The sequence below is a fragment of the Carettochelys insculpta genome, chromosome 9, assembly GCF_033958435.1.
Source record: "Carettochelys insculpta isolate YL-2023 chromosome 9, ASM3395843v1, whole genome shotgun sequence".
NCBI lineage: Eukaryota > Metazoa > Chordata > Testudines > Carettochelyidae > Carettochelys > Carettochelys insculpta.
Window position 1 is genome coordinate 63,463,336 of NC_134145.1, and position 22,319 is coordinate 63,485,654.

At 40.2% G+C, this 22,319-nt stretch overlaps 1 protein-coding gene and 1 long non-coding RNA gene across 4 annotated transcripts in view; one reads left to right on the forward strand and one right to left on the reverse strand.

Moving 5' to 3' along the window:
* DNM3 (dynamin 3) overlaps positions 1-22,319 on the forward strand; it is a 209,824-nt gene that overhangs the window by 76,203 nt on the left and 111,302 nt on the right. The gene's annotated exons all lie outside the window — the stretch shown is intronic.
* On the reverse strand, positions 575-7,003 carry LOC142018059 (uncharacterized). The gene is made up of 3 exons (XR_012646671.1): positions 6,725-7,003; positions 1,303-1,384; positions 575-946 (listed from the first exon to the last, which is right to left on the reverse strand). It is a non-coding gene; the product is annotated as an uncharacterized LOC142018059 (long non-coding RNA).

Here is a 22,319-nt window from a genome sequence, read left to right on the forward strand (position 1 = left end):
GGAGTGCAGAGTGGGATGCTCACTTGAGACCACTTGAATTTGCCTGACTTCTTCCCTTTAGTTAAAACATCTCTATTTGTTTTGTTTCCAAGTAAAATACTTCAGTTTGTTTAAAGACAAAAATGCTGTCAACATTAGTGAGTAAATGTTTAGTATTAATTTAACTTGCAGTTTAGCTACAGAAATAAAATAATGTTCATCTCATGACGGAGGAGAGAAAATGAGTGAGGAAGTGGGCTATTCCATTGTTCCAGAGGGAAGTAAAATCCCACATAGTAAAGGTGGGGAAAATATTCAGAAATGTAATGGTGTCCTTTTTAGCAGATTTACTAACCAGGGAACAACTTCCTCTTTCTGTATGACCAACAAGTATACAACTTATTTCACATAATCTAATAAAATATGAGTGGTTTATGTGTTATCAAAATATAAGTGAGAAATATCCTTTGTCCTCCCATTTGTAATGGTGCCGCAAGGCAGGGTACAAATAAAATTCATGGTTAGTGCGTTAATCAGAACAACTAGGAAAAGAGTACTATAGAAAGCACAGTAAAAATTTCAGCAGTGGGTTTTATTGTATTTGATAGGCACCGTTCATTTTACTCTGGGTGGGTTTCAATATGCTGACCCAGTTGATAATAAAAAGTACACATGAGTTAATTATTGAACCAGCAGACTTAAATCCAAAAGTGACTCTTGGCTGTAGCTCTTGGTGAAGATGCTATAGTCTGTCAGAGCTGCTCTCTCATTGGCTGGTTGTCATTCAGGCTGGGTTGTCATGTGACTGCCTGTCTGTGCCTGCTGTACAGGTGAGAGGATGTTCTGCACAGCAAGTGTAGACAGGCAGACACATGACAACTCCGTCCAGCCAGTCCCTTGGATCCATCAGGGGGTCCTTTCCTCACCGGCTGATAAGAATCAGTCTGTGCCATTCCAGACTTTGGGACTTTGGGGGAACACATATAACAGAATTAAACTTTAAAACATTAGGGAGCTGTGGAACAAGTATGACATTTGACTTTATTCAGAAAATATGCATTTTACATTAGTTATAATGGTGCGGACATGCATACGGGATAGGATTTCAACAGAAAGGTCACACTCAACATTTTAAAAGAATAAGGACTTAAACCGTGATTTATTTTAAATCCAGTTCATACAAGCATTTTCCCAAATACTGTTCTTGCACAGCATGTGGTGATTTAAACAGATGTTTCTACTCTTCTTGGAAACAGAAATACTGAAGTTCAAGATAAAAGGATATGTTTATTCTGTACATATTTTCTAGAAACAGATAAGTACCGTAAACTTCAATGCTGAAAATGAAACCAAATCATTCTGTATAGATGGAAGCAACCATATGCATGTCCCAGTAAAGAATATTCTGGAAGGAAAGTAAGCGTGTGTAAAAATTATGTGAGGCTTTTACTTCGGAACACTCAAAAGGAGCATATTGCATGAGTAGATTGTTTTGTATAGAATTTTAATCTTCAAAATGCATACTTTCTATATGGGAAAATAAATAAAAGAGCAGTCCTGGGCTTAAAAACGTATACCTTTCCATTAAATGTAAGTTATGCTATAAATCAGAAATGCACAAACACCTTTCCTAGCAAAGCTGTTGCTTTGCTGAATTGTTACAGATTTAAAGCACCAAAATACACATACATGGCCTACATTTGAAATGCTTTTCAGTAAATTATTGATGTTGCCTTAATTTCAAAAGATGTTTAAACTTCAAACATTAGTTTCTACTGAAAGATATTTAGAGAGGACTAGATCAAGGTTTGTCGAAATTAATGTTTTAAAATACTGTTCCTTAATCATCATTTTTGTTCATGTATTAGTTAATAACCACATCTTGCATGAGAAATTCATATATATAGATGCTTCCTAAACATATGCTGTATTTACCTGAAAATTGGTCTTAAGTCCTGAATTTATTAAAGGCCTAAAAACAAATATTTATTTTAAAGTGTACTGAATAAATAATTATAAATTAGATTACATATATATTTTATCTAAATCTGCTCTAGTGTTCGGTGCTAGTTATTAGATTTCTATAAAGAAAACAGATACGTCTCTAGACAATCAGTTTGAAATATTGTTACCAGTCTGATTTAAACCTTGCAAGTTGGAGTTGGATCTATTTTTTTTAAAACTAGAAATTACAATACATAAATAGCTGAGTCAGATATGAACATGTTACGTCTTAAGCCTTTTCTCATTCAAAGCCAATGTGCATTTACTATAGTAACTGCAACAGTTAAAAGAATTCCAAGTGAAATTGGAATCAAGTAGCTTTGCCCTTCTACAGTTCAATCATTTTAAAAGGAAATTTAAAGATAAGATTATAATGTAGACTAATCAGTTGCTTTCATGAAAAATAAGACAAATCACTTTTAAGAGCATTTCTGTAATTACGTATTCTTTCAGTCATTTAAAAGTTGCAGCTGCTTTTAGTAGGTAGACTTAGTGTTCAAAATCTTTTTACTAAAGGAAAAATCAGGTGTTGGATTTGGTTATTGTGCTTGCTTAGAATGCCGAAAGAACTGTGTTAAAAATGCTCACTGGGATCAATAGCACAAGAGGATCAAAACCAAGAATGTGTAGCCCACATTAGCTTGGAATATGGACTAGTTTCAATAAACAGATATCGGGGTAACTGAGTGGCAGAGGAAGGTAGCATGGGAGTGTGGGAACTGAATTCATTTGTTTTCTAGTCAGTGTTTTTGATCTGTACAAAGGAAGACTGCATCAACTCAAATGCATTCGGTGTTTATAAATGAAGAGTTGATGCAAGTGCATTTTGCCTTTGTTAATTAAGCAGTTCATTTAGTACTCCATATGAATAATGGGCAATTAATTAGATTATTAAAAAGACACCCGTGATATGTTTACAAAGATCTTGTGCAGACATGCTAATAGATCTTCTAGAATGTGGCTAAAAATTTCTTTGTACAGTATGGCATAAGGAAATAAGTAAAATATATGGTTCATTAAGTAAATAAAGATTTTTAAATGCATTATGGAAACAGAAATACTTTTGACTAGTAAGGAAAAAATTTAGAGTTGGTTTCTGTACACTTACATTAAAGTACCATTCGTGGGTCTGATAACTGTCAGTAGTGATCAGATTAGGAGTTAAGATGGAGATATATTTGTAGCTCATCTTATTCCTGGTGCAACTACTATGAGACTTTATGCAACTGAGTGGTTGTAGGTACTTAGCCCAAAGTGCAACGTTAAGGCACATTGGCATGAGTGAAGTATTCCAACCTTAACTGCAGTGTTTCCTGTCTCTTGCAAGTTAAAGCCTTAATGTTCTTTTAATTTGGAATTTTTATGCAGCACAATTCTAGTAAGTAGAACTCTTTTCCAGTCATGATGAAGCTTTGTTCTTGGAGAAGGAAAAGGTTCTAGTCCTAAAAGGGAAAACTTTTTAGCTTAATTATTTTTAAGAATAGAAATTGGATCTTCTGGGAAATCTGTATTAATTTAATCTGTATTTTGCTTTTCCCACTCACATTGTCATCAATTTTATCATTTAAAATGTAGGGAAGTTTGAAAAACACTGGTTTTTGACTTTTTGTTGTTGTTGCTTATAGTAGTGCCTGTGGAGCAGTGATACTTGGGTGGTCTGCAAAAAGAGTGTGTGCATGGAGATGGGGAGAAGGTAATATCTTGTAGTCTTCCAAAAATACAGGCACATTAGCCATAGGCAATGGGGGATGGGGAACATACAGCATACTGATGAACAATTGAGCAATATCTATGAGTCTATTCCATTCTGAAAAAAATTTGGGTGGGGGGGAGTTCTTTTTGCCCTTGGTGGCCTTTGATCGAATTTATATTTCACTTCTCTAAGGTCAAGAAATGGCTGTCCTCAGTTCCTGTGTGGTTCTCCCTTTTTAAAATTTAGGGACCAGTGTTCTAATGAGAGAGCTTGAAAATATTTGTTTTTACCTTGCCTCTGTTTAGTTGTACTTGATGTAACAGAAGGAGGTACTTGTCCTGTAGAGAACCAAACTCATCTACCTTACACCGATATATTGACCTGCTGGTGAAGTGGTGGAACGTACATGAATTTGCCATTTTTGTTGTATTTTTTCTGTTTTTTCTGCCATTTTTCTGTTGTATTTTTTCTGTTAAAATCCTACTGTTTTTCTCAAATCAGACTATCCACTGCATGCAACAGATTTGAGTACAGTGTTGAATGGAATAAAGCTATGTCCACACTGTAAATTTCCTACTGAATATAATTCACATTCTCAGTGATCATAAAACTTTAGTGTTTAATCCTGGTTGTAGAAAAATCTGTATAGTGATATGTTTGTATTCCGTGTGTCTTGTAAAACGGTACTTTATAATCTAGTTCTCTCAAATAGTCTTTTATAATGTGTTTCAAATCAAGTATTGGCAACAGGAAAATATGTTCCTTTCTCTTTTTCTGGCTAGTTATGACCGAGATGGTTATGCTTATTTAATTCACAGAATCAAACTGTTTTGCTGCGCTGGAGTAGGTACTTTCTTACTTTGTCTTAACAGCACATGCTTTCTTTTCCTATCTATCGCTGTGCGTACTGCATTCTCCCTCCTCTTTCCCAAAAGTCATGCCAGAGGTCAGCTCCCTCATTACCTTCAGCCGTACAGGCTAAAAATGTAACTTTGAGGATGAGAGGTAGGAGTAAACACTTCCTAAATAGAAAAAAGGTCATTTACCACAAAGATTAATTCAAATAATAGACAAGAGAAGAGAAACACCATTTCCATATGCCATTAATCACCTTCTTCTGATTACAGGAGTTGTCCCAGACCTTGTTAAATTTGACATTATTAGCTTAATTAAAAGGTTCTTATTGACGAGATACATCTTTTTCCTTGCTTTGTGAACCTGGTCTACCACCTACGACAGATGTAAAGTTATACCTAAAGAAATAGCTTGGGTAGGGCAATCTCTTTCCGTTGGTGGTATTACTAAGTAAGTGTCTTATAAACCAAATATTCTAAAATTTATAACTGGTCGTCCCACTTCTAATATAAATCGTAAAGCTTAGCAGAATGGCATTCTTAAAACAACTCTCATGAGAAGTGCAAACAAGATTAACATTTCATGAATTCAATTTCACTCCTTTGTCTTCTCATGTCTCTCCTGATTTTTCTGTTAGTAACTTGCAATTTAAATGTTACCACTTTACTGCCCCCCATTCTAAAATACAAGAGTAAAATCCTTCTTGTCACATGGTAATCTGTTAATAAAATATTTTTTGCTCAAAAGTAGCAATGAGCTTCTGTGAAATAAAAACAAAGAAGGCAGATAAATGTTTTTTTAGTTAAAATACAGTAGCTTGAATGGGATGGGAAATGATCATGAGAATTCTCGCTGCATAATCTATATGATAACCCTAGGCTGGGACTGTGAAGTTAATATTGCAAGGTAGCAGCTCCTTGGAATGGTTGTACTGAGTTTTGAAAGAGCACTGAAAAAGGTAATGATAATAAATAGATATATAAAAATCACATAGCATCAAGGTTGCTTAAAAATCCCTATTTATATGTTTTGCAAAAAATAATTATAATGTAATGGAGTTATTTATACTGCTTTTATTTGTAGTACACTCATTCAAAATCTTCATGTAATTAATGATCATAAAGGGGAAAACATTTGGGGGGCTAACGGTTTTCTTTTGGAGTTGTAGTAGTTTACCAGTTTTTAACTATATGGGAGCTGACTCTGAAATTCAACTGGTATCAAATTGCAGCCCAGACTTTTTGTATTATTCTGTCCATGGGGAATTCATTCAGCCTGAGGGCTTTTTTACCCTACCAGGACAGCTGGAAACTCACCAAAGAAAACTTCTGCCTTCGTTTACAAATTCCATTTTTATCACTGGGAATTGAGACAAAGTAACTTATCATTTCAAATGCAAGAAGAAATATCAGCTATGCAAAGTATATACAAGAAAGCTGCGATCATTGTTTTCTGCTAGACTCCTATAAGCAATGCACAGACATGTATGGTGATATTAAAAGCCGTTGGATTTATTTTTGCATTTAGTGTTTTGCTATCTCAGCCTGTTCTCCGCGGAATGATTTTTTGCCAGTCTAAGATTTCAGTTATCTACCTGGCAAAGCCTCTTGCTATATTTAGCTGTCACTTTTCCTTATTTTCATTAGCATATATTGCATATATTTAAAAATATGTAATGAAGCTTCAGCTTCATTTCAGGTATAATTACAGCTTTGTCCCAAGGGACCTTTTGATGAATAAATATTTTATAGCATGTAATATTCATATTCACACATTCATTATTTATTTTTTTACCATTTGAATGGAAAAAATTTTAATAGTTAAAATTACATAGCTCAGAAGAGATTATTCATAATTCATATTTTTATCAATTTTTCTGGATTGTTTTTAATTGAATTACACCTTATGTATTCATAGCAATTGCTAAAGTCTACAAAACTTAAATTTACCTTTTTTAGTTTGGGGACAGATAAGCTTTATTTTTAAGTAAATACATGGCAGTGACTGAGCTCAGTTATGTTATGTACACCTCTTGATGTAATAGGTATAGATAGACTAAAACCTATGCGAGAGAGAGAGGTATATCACCAGAGCTCCTTCTGTCTTGCAGTGATGACTGGAAGAATGGGGGAGGGGGAAGTCACCTAGGTTCGCCAGGTCATAGGCCAGGTGTTCTTCCAAAGTAGGCCTTACCAGAAAGTCTTCCCCGCATTATTCTGGAGTCCTCCTTTCTCCCAGTGTCCCTTTAGCGTTTCTTATTCCCTAGTGTGTAAAACCTGCGAAGAAAAATACTGGATGTGAGATCTGAAAGGAGCAATAATTGTCTTCTCCTTCGCAATAGCCACTGGCGTCCCCAAAAGTCCATGTCGTTGCTTTCCCTTGCCCAGTCTAACCAATGTGCAGACTACTGTACAACAGCATTGTCCTGAACAGGTAGTCTGAACACTGGGGCGACGGAGCAGGATCTCCGGACGTGTCTAGTCATTTATTTTAAATCCTCTTTTAGTCTTTGGGAAAAACTGCCTTCCTGCATCTGGGTTCTGCTCAGCTTCCCCTCAAACTCTGCAGCACTCCCTGAAACACACTGAAGGGTTGTGATTCCAGTCTTGACGTGGCACATTTGCAGCAGACGGGGGATCTGGCAATGAATTTAGGACCAGGAAAAGGGGGAGGGCTGGGCCTGAGAGTCCATATATGGGATGATGTCACCCTAGGGAGGTTTGGGTATGCACTGTGCCGCTGGTGAGACCGCTAGAATTGCCTGCTCTCAGACATGGGTCTGTGTATAAAATGGTACCAGATGTTTTAGTGTAATGTTAAGCAGTCATTTCATCTTCAGGCCAGATTTTTTTCCTCAACTGGGCAGGAAGTGGGCCCCACTATGGAAAAGCTGTAAAAAGTCAAGATGTACAGTTTCTCTGCAGCCAACGGAGAGCAAGTTAATGCAGAAACAAAAGGTGCTGTTCTGTAAAGGCTGCAAAAGCTGATTTGAAAAAGAATTCCGTTCGAGACACTAATGCAACATACCAGGGCTTAGTTTCATTCTCTTTAATGACTCCTGTTCGTTTATATTTTGGTGTTTGACTAAGAAAAGGGCAAATAGCATTTTTTTTTCTTAGAACTGTCACTGGCATGCAGGCTACTCTAGACTTGAACAGTAATTATAGCTACTTCCTGAAAGCGAAGCCCTCATGAAAAGTCTGGAGAAATGTTCTTTGTCACAGCCTCTACATGAGTAATTAGTTCCACATGTGGTCTTCCTATTTCCCTTCAGCTATTTTGGCTGGCTGGCTGAATACTTTGCTATAGCTCAAGACTTAAAGAAGCTTTAAAGTTTTCATTTCCAGTGTTCACTGTGAAAATAGTTATTTCTGGTGTCATAATAAATTGCTTCTGGTACATCAGTGCTATTAGGCCTGGCATTATTTTTCACTGGTAACCCTGCTGCTTCCATTTTTTCCTTTTAATAGTACCTGATGGAATTATCCTGGTAAATTTTATCTCTGATGTTTCCCAGATCTCTATTGGGTTTTGCCAAGTAGGACTTTACTGTAGATTTTAAGGTTACCCTCCTCCCCCTGCCACAGGGATCTACCTTTTGTTCTCCTGCTAACTTTCTTTGTTCTTATTGCCTGTTGATTCCATCATTGTTTTAGATCAAGGACCACTGTGGGGTAAAAATTAAAATTTATCTGTAAATTCAGCTTACAAACTCTTAAGTCAAACATTGGAAAGATTGCCAAGTGGATTTTAAATGCAACCTTGCTAATTAATAACCCTAACTCACTCCTGCATTAATATCTTGTTAATATAACACAGATGGGTTAATATGAAGTCAATATTAAAAGGTAAATTTTCACTAACTTTCTAAATAGCTTTGGAAAGAAATTGTTTGGTAAATCTAAATACATACCACATGAATTTTAATGTGTGGGGGACTGAGTAACTTTGCTATGCAATGAAATATGTGCTTTTCCAGGGTGTCTTTTATCCCAGGACGTCAGAAAATGCTTCTCAGGTGATTAGTCTCTTTCATACAAGTAGCTCGTATACGTATAATATCTAAAGGTACAATAGTATCCACAGAGTCAGATGGAGTAGGTAACAGAGTTCCCATTTCAAGGAGAATGATGAGGAAATGTAGAAAACAGGGTAGCATGAATTGACTTTTACTGGAGCACAGGTTCGGAGTCCTATAGGCCAAAGAAAAGCAAAGGAATAGCTGGCCTCTGAGCCCCTCTGCCTGGGTGATGGGCGAGGCATAATCTTGCTTTGAGATTGGATTTACAGGTGCCTCCCATGTAGATGCTACTTTCCTAGGATGTATATTCCTCCTGTGATGTGAGAAGTACCCAAGGTAGCTAGATGGAGATGCTCCCTGGAGGCTTTATACCCAGTGAGCTTAGTCTTGCCAAGAGCAGCCCTTCTCATCAGTCTTCTGGAGATGAGACTGAACCTGACCAGAGCTGGCCGTGGTCAGCTGGACACAAAGCTGGACACTGTTAAACAGAAACAGACAGGAAGGCACTGGCTCATAGCTCCGCTGTCATGAAGGTGGGCAGGTACGGACCAGGCTTTCTCTCAAGATATAGTCCTGGTTGCTAGTTACTAGCAGAAAAAGATGACTTAATTGCAGATAGACTGAGCCAGTGATTCCAGGCTTGGGTCTCTAGGAGAAGGCACAGTGGATCAGCTCTTTCTCCAGTGGGGTGACGGTGCAGATGGATTCACAAGTCACCAGGATAAACGTCCTATAAAGTTAGACAGGATTATAAGAGATGCTTTCCTCATTCAGCAGCAGGGATAGGCAGGTTTCTGCATCTCTGGCTACAAAGATCCTGAATAACAGCAAACAGTAACAATTTAATTCCAGTAACCCCTTACTGGCTCAGGCAAGTATGGGTCCTCTGAATCGTGCTGCAGATTGATAAACCCAATCAGTCAGACAAAAATGAGTCAATGGAACCAAAGTTCCTTGCTGCTTAGTAGCCGGGGAGCCTGCTCCTTGAAGGTTCCTGATAGAGCAGAATTCCAGACGTGTGGCCTCTGAGCAGGTATTTTTCAGGTTGTTTATCAGGTGGATATCAACACTTTAAGTGGGAAGACTTTATGGTATGGTGCAAGCCCATGAGATGACCCTTCTTTAAATGCCTCGTCACTTCCTCCCCCAAAAGCTGCTTACCTCTTTTCTTCATTTGTCTGGTCTTAAGTCTAATTCCATCCATGTTTACTTGGTGCTGATATTGGCCTACCAACTACCAATGAAAGGCAGATCATTGTTTGCACTGTCATCAGATTTATGTAATACTTGATGCATTTTGAATTACTCACTTAAAACCTCTACCTTTGTGGGCTTTTAATATGCTCCTGATAAAGCTGTTGACTCCCATTGAATCACTTGATGTACTTTAGTGTCTTAAATGGCGTCAACGAGAAATCCCATGACAACTTATAGATGCATCTCACAAAGTGGGTCTTTGCCCACAAAAGCTTACACTCCAATAAATCTGTTAGTGTATCAGGTGCCACAAGACTTTGTTGTTTTTGCGGATAGAGACTAACACAGCTAACCCTCTGATACTTAAATGGAAAGTCACTGCCTTGGTGGGTCATAAAACGAGTCAGCTTATAGTAAGTTTTTCAGGAATTAGAGTAGTACCATGAATTCATTCTGCAGCCCTGCCAGAGATGGGAACAAACTTTCACAACCCTCACCAACATATTTGTCATGCTTCCATAGTGGTCCCTATGAGATCCTTTTCTGCAAGCCTAAAATATTTCTTGATTTTTTAACTGAAAGGGAATGAAAGATCTTCGGAAGTCCAGGCAACGTGGTTTTTTTTTTTTTATGTTAATGCCTAGAACAGCATTGTCTGAGAGTACAATGTTTCACCCGCTCTGTGGTATGGTTTCCCTGTTACGAGCTGGCAGGCCTCCACGTTGTTGCTGCTGACGTTATCCGGGGCAGAGCAACTTCGGCTGCAAACCTCAGGGATGTTTCCGTTTTGGATGTATATAAGCACAACAATGTCCTAGTCTTCCCTTCTTTCACAAAGCACTTTAGATTTATTCAGCATCCAAGGAGAAACGTGGTGGAGCTACTGCTTCCCCTGTGCAGGCTCATTAAAAATAGCCACTGGATTGGGCGGTAACAAATAGTGAATCTATATTTTTGAAAAGCTCCTGTGTATGAGTCAAGGATTTAGACCAGTAAGTCTTACATATGTACTTGGTAAACTGGTTGAAAAGATGGTTAAAATAGATTAGTCATAAGAACGGCCATACTGGGTCAGACCAAAGGTCCATCTAGGCCAGTATCCTGTCTGCCGGCAGTAGCCAATGCCAGGTGCCCCAGAGGAGGTGAACCGAAGACAATGATCAAGTGATTTGTCTCCTGCCACCCATCTCCCGCCTTCGACAAAAGGCTAGTCACCATACCTTACCCCTTGTTAATAGCCATCTATGGACCTAATCTCCAAACGCTTATCGAGCTCTTTTTTAAACTCTCTTAGAGTCCTGGCCTTCACAGCATCCTCTGGCGAGTTCCACAGGTTGACTGTGCACTGTGTGAAGAAAAACTTTCTTTTATTAGTTTTGAACCTGCTACCCATTAATCTCATTTGGTGTCCTCTAGTTCTTATTTTATGGGAACAAATAAATAACTTTTCTGTATGCACTTTCTCCACACCATTCATGATTTTATATACCTCTATCATATCGCCCCTCAGTCTCCTCTTTTCTAGACTGAAAAGTCCCAGTCCCTCTAGCCTCTTCTCATATGGCACCCATTCCAAACCCTTAGTCATTTTAGTTGCCCCTTTTATGAACCTTTTCTAATGCCAGTATATCTTTTTTTTTTTGAGGTGAGGAGACCACATCTGCACGCAGTACTCAAGATGTGGGCGTACCATAGTTTTATATAGGGAAGTAAGATATTCTTCATCTTATTTTCTATCCCTTTTTTAATTATTCCTAACATCCTATTTGCTTTCCTGACTGCTGCTGCACACTGCGTGGATGTTTTCAGAGAACTGTCCACTATAATTCCAAGATCCCTTTCCTGATCTGTTGTAGCTAAATTTGCCCCCATCATATTGTATGTATAATTGGGGTTATTTTTCCCAATGTGCATTACCGTATACTTACCCACATTAAATTTCATTTGCCATTTTGCTGCCCAATCACTCAGTTTGCTGAGATCTTTTTGAAATTCTTCAGTCTGTTTTGGTTTTGACTATCCTGAACAGTTTAGTCAAACACATGGAAGATAATGACATGATACGGTCGGACCAGGGTGTCGTCCCCACCCCCGCAAAGGAAAATCATGCTTCCCTAATCTATTAGAATTCTCTTAGTGTCAGAGTAGTGGATAAAGGGTAACTGGCTGACAAAGGTCTCATGGCTACCAATGATACTAAATAGTCATGGGATGAGAGGCAAAGTATTTTAATGGCTCAACAGCTAGGTGAAGAGACGAGGAACAGAGAAGGAACAAATGGTCAACTTTTTATGCACTAAAAGATGAATAGCAGAGTGTCTCAAGGTTCTGCACAAAGGTTAGATTTTAATATACTCATGATCTAGAAAGAGCGGAGGAGCAGCAGGCAGCAATATTTGCACATGACCAAAGTTGCTCAGGTTAGCCATGCCTAGAGCAGGTGGTGGTGAACGTCAGAGGGTTCTAACTAAGCTAGGTGAAAGAACAGATTGATAGCAAATGAATGTTGATTATGTGAGCAAAAGTGAGGTAATAGACATGGGAGAGAGAAATTAAACAACTCAAAATTATTTAGTTCTAAGTACGATCAACTCAAAAAGGGCTAGGGCATCGAGATAAGTCAGCGTGTTCCCCTGTGTCCTGAATATTGTGGGAAGATAGTGGTCATCACATGCCCTAGCAGAGCTTGATTTGATTATTTGTATTTGCTTCCTGAGGGGCTTCTTTCACCTTTTAATGAAGCAGCTGAGGCTGGTCAGTGTCTAAGATAAAACACTGGATGAGATGGGCCAAGAGCCAGGCACTGTCTGGTGATTCATATGTTCCTAGGACTTCCTGTTTCACTCTGACCTGCTAAAACTTTGAAACTGTGAGCTCAAACTCCCTTGCCTCTTTATTACTGCTTTTCTGCTGCATTTTATACGTAATGCAAAGTTTTGAGTCCTTTGGGTCCTCTTATCAGAACACATTCTGAAGGCTTTTATTTCCACTCTTTGGGTGTGGCAGGTAGATACATTGACCTTGATATCACCAAACATTGTGAGACTTGTAACAAAATCCTGAGAGCTGACAATACTGTTTGCCTCTGAGTGGTGAGCAGTATTCCCTGTAAACGGAACATTTGGGCAGCTGCCCAAGAGAGATCCAGGTGCCACTCTGCTGTTGAGCCGAGCACACGCAGCCAGCAGCATGTGTTTCTCCTGGCGGTGCACATCTGCACATACCTTGGTGCACAGAACAAAATTTATTCCTCCCATTGATATGAAAAATTAGCGGGAGGATTGGTGATGAGTTGCAGATCACAATCACTTCTGTTGAGGATTTCTGTGGTGAGGCTGTGCAGCTGAACACACCTGAGTGTTTTCTTTAAAACCAAAACTGGAAATTAAAAAAAAAAAAAGCGTTTATGCAATATTGAGTTGGAGAAATGAAGCACTAGCACGTTCGAGCAACAGTCTTAAGAGAGCACTGAATGGGTCTATTTTTAATAAGACTTTGTTTCTTTCACATTGCTTTATGCACTCTGAATTCTCTTCCAAATAATTCCCCTCTATTTTTTTTTCTGTGAGCAGTACGAGTGAATGACAGACAAGTTAACCTATAAGAAGTATACCTCATACTCGCTTTCCTTCCTCCCTTTATTCTTTGCACTTTTGCTCACTCATTCCCTCTGACACCGTCTCGGTTCCCCTTCATTATATAGCTGGTATTAATTGTTACTGCTTCGTGTCTAGGTACCTTCCAAATTCTCAGCCATAAACATGTCTTAGACTGTGAAATCTGGTCTCCTGCCATGAAATCAGTCTTTTGTGTGCTTTTACCCTAGCTGATACAGATTACACAGGGGCAGACCAGAATTGTGGGGGTGGGAGGGTCATGAGGTTTTCTAGAGGGCTTACCTCTAGAGACACTTCTGCTCTGCCTTCAGACCTGGGTAACTGGAAAGTGACAGCTGTTGGCTGGACACCCAGTTCTGATGGCAGCACCTTGACAGTGGCAGTGCAGAAGTAAGGCTGGCCACTCCATCCCATCCCATGCATACTTCTGTGCCATTGCCAGTGGTAGCTTTGCCTTTAGAGCTGGGCTCTTGGCCAGCAGCTGCTGGTCTCCAGCTGCCCCACTCTGAAGGCAGCTCTCCTGCCTGCAGCAGTGCAAAAGTAAGGGCTAGCAGTATTGCAGCCCCTTACAGTACCCTTGTCCCCCCACCTCATTTTTGAGTCAGAACCCCTACACTTACACCACCATGAAATTTCAGATTCAAATAGCTGAAAACGTGACGTTTATGATTTTTATAATCCCCTGGGGTGGACCAGGAAATGGACCAAAATGGACTGAGACTTTGGGAGAGCCCTGTTTATGTTTGCTGGTCACTCCTTAACTCACCACCTTCCACTCCCTGCTCCACATATTCTCTCCCCCACACCTGCATTTTCAGTATGTGTTTGTGGGAGATGCAGGCTTGCGGAGAAAGGAAGGGTGATCTTGGAGAAATTGCTCTTGCTCTGATCCCTGTCCTTCTCCTTTCTTTCCTTTTCTGTGGGGATGTGGAGAGATCTGTGGTCCCCTTCATTGCACTAGAGGAATTCCAGTGAGCTGGTTGCTTGGAAATGTTGCCATGCTCCTCCCTGTTGGTTGAGAGTTTTTTTTCAGTGCTCTTTAGTATGCAGTGCCTACCAAAAAACGGGGGTGGGGGGTAGGCACCGTATATGCACATAGTTTGTGGGGAACCCTGCTTCCAGCCAACACTTGCCAATTTTTATTCTTAACATCCTAGCTATAGAAGTCCCCAGCAGAGGCCAATGCTGTTCCTCACTGAAGTGGCCCTGCATCTTCCTGTGTCCTGAACTGCTTTGTATTCTGTTGTCTTTGTAGCTGCACGTGAAGATGTACAAATGCACATTTATGAATGCCAGTGCAGTGACTGCACATAACCGGTGTGTGTGCACACATCCAGAATTTGTATGCATGCATGGAAAGGTAAACTGCTAGCCAGCCTTGTGCTCACTAGAGGATTGCGTACCTACATTTGGTGCCTGACAGCATGTATAACTGTGTGGACCTAACTGGAAGTCTGGTGCGCCGGCTTTTGATTTCTAAACCTTTGTATAGAGATGTCAGTTCACTCACTGGGCCTTATTTATAGCACTTTCTGAGCATGTTTTCAATAATAGGGTGTAGCTTGCCCTGGCTTACTGTGTTGCTGTTAAAATAGGTCTTATTTACTTGTTTTTGTTGTGGCCTAATCAGCTGGAGGCTTCCTGTCTAGTTGCCTGTCAGGTCATCCTGCAGTGCAAAAGCAGGATATGGAATAGCATTGACGTTTCCCTAGTCACTGCTTACTCAGACCCAGTGCCCAATTAGTGGAGATGCAAAATTGCTGACCAAAATCAATTTTCAGCGTACCGAAGTAAAGCATTGCATGCCCTAGATTAGAACTGCTTTTCATTTTACAGGCTTATTACTGCCCTGGTCTTTGCTTTAGCCCTAAAATGAGTTAGTGTTAAACTTCAGAGCTCTTTATAAAACCCAGATGTTGTACAACCGAATCAAGCATTCTCCTCCCCTTCTCAGACTCAAATGATTCACTCCCCTTACCACATCACTGAAAGATCACTGTTTCTCTAATAGAAGATGTCACCTCTGCCACACAAGTGATTGTAGTATTCAGTAAAGCAAAACTATTCGCCAGTAACAGGAAATGGACCATTTCAGTAAGTATGCTGGGATGACATTTATCCGCTAGCCACTGCAAAATGAAATAATGGAGAAACCTGTAGTGTATTTTTCACATTCCATTCTGGAAGTGTGTTAAAAGTGGAGTTTACTGGGCAGCAGGACTAACTCAGAGTTTATTGAAGTTTCTAGCTAAGAATTTGGTGAGAAACATTTATTTTTATTTGAGGTTACACTGTTGTCTCTAATTAGAAATCAAAGCCCACAGGATCTTTGAACGTTTCTTCTTCTGCTCAACTGGGGAAAGATTGTTGGTAGCTTTTGGTCTGTCTGTCTGGCAGAATTTTGCAGTGCAGCTATTTATGTTTCAGTAACATAATACACACAGGGGGAGTTCTTGGAGATCGTTGGCTCTAGAGAATACTAGTCACGTGGGAGTGAATGCACGATTTGTTACTTGAGCACGTTTTCGGTAGTAATGCTTGAAGGTTTTTGGAAGGGGGTGGGAGGTGGGAAGGAGCTGGTAACAAACTGATGTTAACAGTCTCATATCAGTTCAAGAAAGCAATCAGGTAATGCAGTTGTTCTGAACTTCAGGACAAAGCATCCTTGCTCTTAAGTGTATTAAACTTTTTCCAGGTGAACTCTGTTAGTATCCATTGGCTTATGCAATATTGCTTAAAACCACTAACATCCTGAAATCCATTTATTTGTCTGTTGCCTTTGGCACTTCTGATTTATCTGAAATGTCTGTTCTTTCACCAAAACTGCTGCACGTAGGCAATTTTTCATTATTGCCTTCTGATATGAACTTAAGTGACTCCGTTTTATGAAATGTGGACACAATCAGTACTTGGTTGCCTGATACCATAATTCTGAAACTGAGCATGCTCTGGGCTGCAGAGAGATGCATATTTGAGAGTTAATTATCAGAGTACTTCACTGGAGCTGTATGCCTCCAAGTTTAGTTGTAAAGTTATGATTTTTGAAGCTGGGTAAGTGAGCTACAGACAGCCATGGGAGAGTTGAGCTCTGTTGTAGAGCCTTCTACAGGCTTCTGGTGTGACTTTGGGTGCGTCAGGGTGAAATTTTCAAACCCGAGTGTCTGAGGTTAGTCACCTAAGTCCTTGTTAGGCACCTAAGTAAGTGCTGTGATTTTGAGAGATGTGAAGCAGCTGAAGTGTTTGAAGTGAATTTTGTACTGAGGGATGTGACCAAGCACTGGAATCTTGTGTCCCTGCCTGCCACCCGTATGCTAACACAAAACAAACAAAAGTGTGTTTATGTGCCACAGATTCAGTAATGCACCATTCTTACCCTGCCTGAAACCCATACTTTTCAGCAGTGAAGGCAAAGCCTAAGCAATGCTCTTAACACTGAGCCCTCACAACGTGCTCCTATGGTATGTTTCTTGGTGGCTTATCTAGATATGTGTAGCACGTGTAGTAGAAAATCGAGAAGACAGCAGCAAACGTCTTTCAGGTATTTTCTTTGTTTCTCAGCCTCTCTCCTCCTGTCAGTGGTGCCACATGCCAAATGTTCCTCAATCTCTAGCAGCACACGTGACTCTGCCTCTCTCCCTGGACATGCTCTACAGACCCATTGATTATCGTCTCTGGGCTCTCTGACGTGGGCGGAAGTGAGCTTGCATTAATATTTGAGTTACGGAGTCTTAGGAGGTCTTTGCACTAACGTACTAATGTTTGTACAGGTGCCATGTCTTGGGCAGCAGTTTGATTTCTGCCCGCCAAACTGGTAGACTATATTTATTCAATGATATGCACCCCTCTGCTTCTGTCAGTAAACAGGCTAATGTACCTCTTAGTATTGGATTTGAAAGGCTGCTGGAGCGCTGCTCTTCCCTTCCAAGCTTTGGCAATCTTCCCATTCTCTGTCACTGACAGAAAGGGGTGTTTTTTGCTGGTCAACCCAATAGCCCGGGCGTTACCTTTGACTCCTCCCTCGAGAGCGTACATCCAGACCATCTCTGAAGCTCACCAGTTCATCCCCTGGGGCACTTTGAATATCTTCCTGTCAAGCACGTTAAAACTCTCACCTCGGCCCAAACCATCTTGTGTAGAGTCACCCTCCCTTCCCCCGTTACCACCCACTGCTCCCAGCACATAAGCCTTGCAGCCAAAGTAAATGCATTTGCTAAGAAAATCTTGCTCGCCGCTCTGGTCTGTAACATCTCTTGAGACAGTGGAGAAAGACCTAGTGGAAGGATTTAGTGTTTTTATCTTATCCTTCAGGCCCCTCATGAGTTGAGTCTACCTCCCTGTTATCTTTTCATAGTGCCCATGCCCTCTCCTTTCTGTCATGGATACCCTGTCTTATTGTTTACATGTCTGGTCTTCTCACAAAGATCTTCGCATTTTCTTCCATGGCATTGCTTGTTCACAAGATGCTCTCCTCAGATTGAGCCCTACTACTGTTCATGTCTGCCCCATAACCCGTACACAAGACCACTTCTCCCCAGTGCTTACACGAAATCAGCCCTTGTTGAATGGTGACTTAGGCTGCATTGATATTGCCTTATGTGGTAAAGGTAGCATGTGGGTGTTGGCGGGTAAGCTCCCTGCCTCCTGCCCTCTACCTTGTGGGGATTGCTCCTGCTCTTAGATGGCCAGGTCTGCCTTTGGGTGTGGTGTACTTAACGGTCAAGTTCCACTCTTGAGGAGGGTCTCCAGACACCACTGTAATATACATATGTAGCAGCATTTTGAGTTCTCCTGCACAGTCCTCTGCCTTCACACACGGGCAATGACTTTGCATTTGCCGCACTGGTTTTGCGTTGGTATGTGATGATCTGTAAATGCAAAAGATCAGTGTTGTCATGCCTGAATAAATGGGGACAGGGCAAGGAGAAGAGAGTGACTCTGCCATCTGGTAGCGAGGGCACACCCATAGCAGGTGGGAGGCACAAGCTCAAGTCCCTGCTCCAATTTACTATTGCATTTTTTTATACACAGTGAAACAGCTTAAACAGGAGAGCTGAAAGATACCCCTGCTCCACCCACACCCCAGAGTCAGAGGTGGATTGAGTTTTTGGGGGGCCCTGGGCACAAAGAATGGGTCGTGTCACTTTGTACTTGAGATCATAGAATTGTAGAATCACAAAACACGAGAAGTCAAGAGATCATCAAGGCCAGTCCCCTACCCTCACAGCAGCGGCAAGCACCATCTAGACCAGATGGGCAAGTGGTTTGAGATTAGTGAGCAGGATTTTCTGTATGGGTGTGTGTGCATGTAAATACAATTAACATTTAAAATCATTTGCACATGCACTGGGCTGATTTTGCTTTCACCAAGGGCTTACCTGAGTAAATCAAACACACAAGTGTTACTGTCTCCATATAAGGATAGTTCTCTCCTTATTCTTGTGCTGAAAGGTCTTTAAAGTACAGACATACGTTGAGTCCTGATTTGTGGGAGGGATTTGTCAGTTGACTATGAAACATTGCATGAGGGAAATGGAAACCACGTACATTTCACTACACAAAGAAATCTGCTTTTCGTTTGTCTTTTCCTGCGTTATATTGTCTACGAGTACAAAGAGACAAGCTGCTAAATGGATGGTTTAGGGATCTGAAGTAAAAGGCAGCATATTTTATAGTAAAAAAAAATTTGATTAAGATACTTTTAAATACTATTTTGCACAAGAGACAGCTAGGCAATTTGAGAAATCCATTTTCTAAAATCTTTGATGGTTAGATTCACACAGAAATCTTTGAATTTCTTTAACGTCCCATGTAATGCAATATACCATTCCAGTAGTGATGTTAATGTTAAATTGGCAATAATGCTGGTCTGCAGAACCCAGGTATTTATTTAAGCCTTTCTTTAATTAAAATAAACAAAACATAAAGCAGCCAGCGGGTACTACCCTGCATGTTCTGGTGGAATTATGGAAAACCTTGCTTTATTCAGAAAACAGCCCAGCAGGTTTGCTTTTTTTGTTATTGAACTTGTGTGTCAGTCTAACAGTCTTTTTAGAGCTGGGGTACCTCTCTATTCTAATGATGTTCTCTGCCCAAGATGACAGAAGCCAGGTCTGTGACCTGGGCTGCTTAATGCTACTGCAAAAAAATAACCATGCAAAAGCAAGTATATGCAGGAATATTTGGAAAGTTTTTGTATATAGTGCACGTTAAGATTCTAATTTCAATCTGTGAATGAAAAAGTAGCTTTCCTGAAGTTGGAGGGCAAGTTTTCTGCCTGTGAGTCTTTCTTGGAAATTGTACAATGTAGACCTCTTAGCAGGAGAAATTGGGTGCCCAGCAGTGCCTAAACATGGACTTTAAGGTCTAACTTTATCTGTTGTGTTAAGCTGCTGAAGATGTCCTCCAAAGCTACCATCAAGAGTATGACAAAGACTTCTCATTTCTTTCACTCAGATGGTTGAAATTAAGTGAAAACTGGAGAGCTACTTAGGCTCCATCCTCCTAAACTGCTGATGTTCATCGCGTAATCTCATTGAGAAAGTAGTGTAACAGTCCAAAGCACATAGTCGGTGTTCAAAAAGTCTTCTGCAGACACCAGCCACCTCATGAATACTTGATTTTTGGCAGCGGTTGCTACGACCCTTTCAACAGTTTCATGCGGCTATCAGAGGTATATTGAAATTTTGTACTGAGCACCAGAAGAACTTCTTGATGAAATTGTAGTGCTCATTTTACATAAGATGACTTCTTGCCGGGGGGGTGGAGGGGCAAGGTGTACTAAACTTGCACAAGCAATTACAGTGGGTTTTTGAAGGTACTTGCCAGATTGCATACTGAAGATCTTGTCACACTTTTAGTGGAAAGCAGGCTTGAGCTAATTAACAGCAAAGTGCTGGGAAGTGTGCAGACGCAACTGAAACACTAGTTGAAGAAGCTATTGAATCTAGTCCCTGTGACGGATCCCAAATACAAAGACACAGAAGCTGAGTAAAGAACATGGGGGAGGCTGACATGTAGCTGATGGAACACAATCTGGAGTTGATACATTTTCTAGCCTTTAATGTTAAACATGATTTCTACACAATCTGTTGAAAAAGGAGTTTGTGTTACACTTCACTGCATTAAAATTGTGATATGATCATGGAAGAGAGGACAGCTGACTTTAGAGTTCTGTCAGTTTGTTTTAAAGGGCCAGATATTTTTGTTGAGTTTGTCAGCAGTAGAGTATGCGCCTATCCTTTTGGGATTGGTGTGCTTGAAACGTAAGAATAGGCTAGGTGCGGGAGAAACCAATCACCTTATAAGAGTGTTTTTGGTATGTAAGGGCAAATGTGAAAGCCAATTCACCTGATTTTTCATACATATGCTTGGGAGATGATTACTGTATCTTGGAGATTTATTTAACTGCCATCCTGTATATTGTGAGCAATATATAGTCATTTTAATTTTATGTTTGAGGAACAAAATATGCTTTCAAAGACCCTAGCTAAAAATACAAACCATGCAACCCAAACTTGGGCCAGTTCTCCAGCACACTTATTGTCTTTGTGTCTTTAGAGTGTAAGCATGTACAGCACCGAGCACACTGAAGTCTGATCCCAATGAGAGCTACTGGATGATACCATAATATAAATAATTACTACAGCTAATGGCATATACTTTATGGTTGATGTTATAAAATTGTGATTTTGGTTTGTTCCACTGGGTATCTTCACTTTTTTTTTTGTGGGGGACTGGGGCGGGGAGAGTTTTGTGGTTTTTCAGGTTGAGTGAAGTCACAAGCCTGTCATCTGTTCTGATATTGCTCATCATTGCTCTTAGCCAAAAGTCAATATTTTTGTATGTGGAAAGTTTCTGAGTTATTTGGACTCTTTTGAGTTATCTGAAAATGTGGGAGAGAAAATTTTTCACCATTAAAACATTTCTGGTGTTTTTTTGCTTTGGCTTGTAGTTCAAAACAACTCTTTTGAGACTCCCAGTTTGGCTTGTGCTGGGAGGTGTTGAATGAGGGCCACTGCTTTTGGTAGAAGAAACCTCAAACATAAGCTTTTTTAAAAAAGAGCGACCATTAGCCGATATATAATGTTAGTTTCATTCCAAAATGATGTTCCTTTCTGATAATTATCTGAAACTTCTTTCTTGTGGCTATTTGAGAGACTATGCTTATTTAAATTATTAGGCAATCATTCTAGTAACTACTGAATACAACAGCTTGTACAAAACCCAAGTAAAGGGCTGATAGGAAGTTCCTGTATAACTAGAGAATGTGTATATGCACTATATAGTATGGATATTTCCCTACTGCTGCTCGTGCTCAGTATCTGTTCATTACAGCATTAACCCTCTGCTTTTATACCATTGTCCTGTGGTTTCTGAAGATCTGTAAATGTAATATTGTTGCAAATGCTTCAGTAGCTCTTGGGATAAATGAGGAGAGATGTTGCAATTAGTAAAGGAAGAGAGAATGTCTGTCTGATTGTGAATGGATGGCCTTACCAGTCAGGAGGTCTGAGCTGACATTTTACTCAGACTACATCTACAACAGGTAAAGTAAGTGAACCACAGGTATGCAATTCTAGCTACAGAAATTGCATAGCTAGGATCGATGTATCTGCTCTCGCCTAACTTGGCCATCCCTACTGAGGAAGGTCTACGGAGAGTTTTTCTCATGAAGCTCCCTTACTCATCTCGTCTCACAAGGAGCACAGGGGTCAGCTGCAACCCTCTGAGAGGTGTATTTCATGTGTTTGTAGTAGATGCGCAAAATCAAACCCCGGAAGATCAATCTTTAGTGGGTCGATGTTCCAGGTTAGTATAGACATAGCCTTAAACTCTACAACATCCTCACATCTGTAGCACAATCACCACAAAATATCCCCTTTCTGCATCTTACCCACACAAACCACTGTGGTTCGAGACCTGTGTCAGAAGGAACCAGAGGGCTGACGTCTAT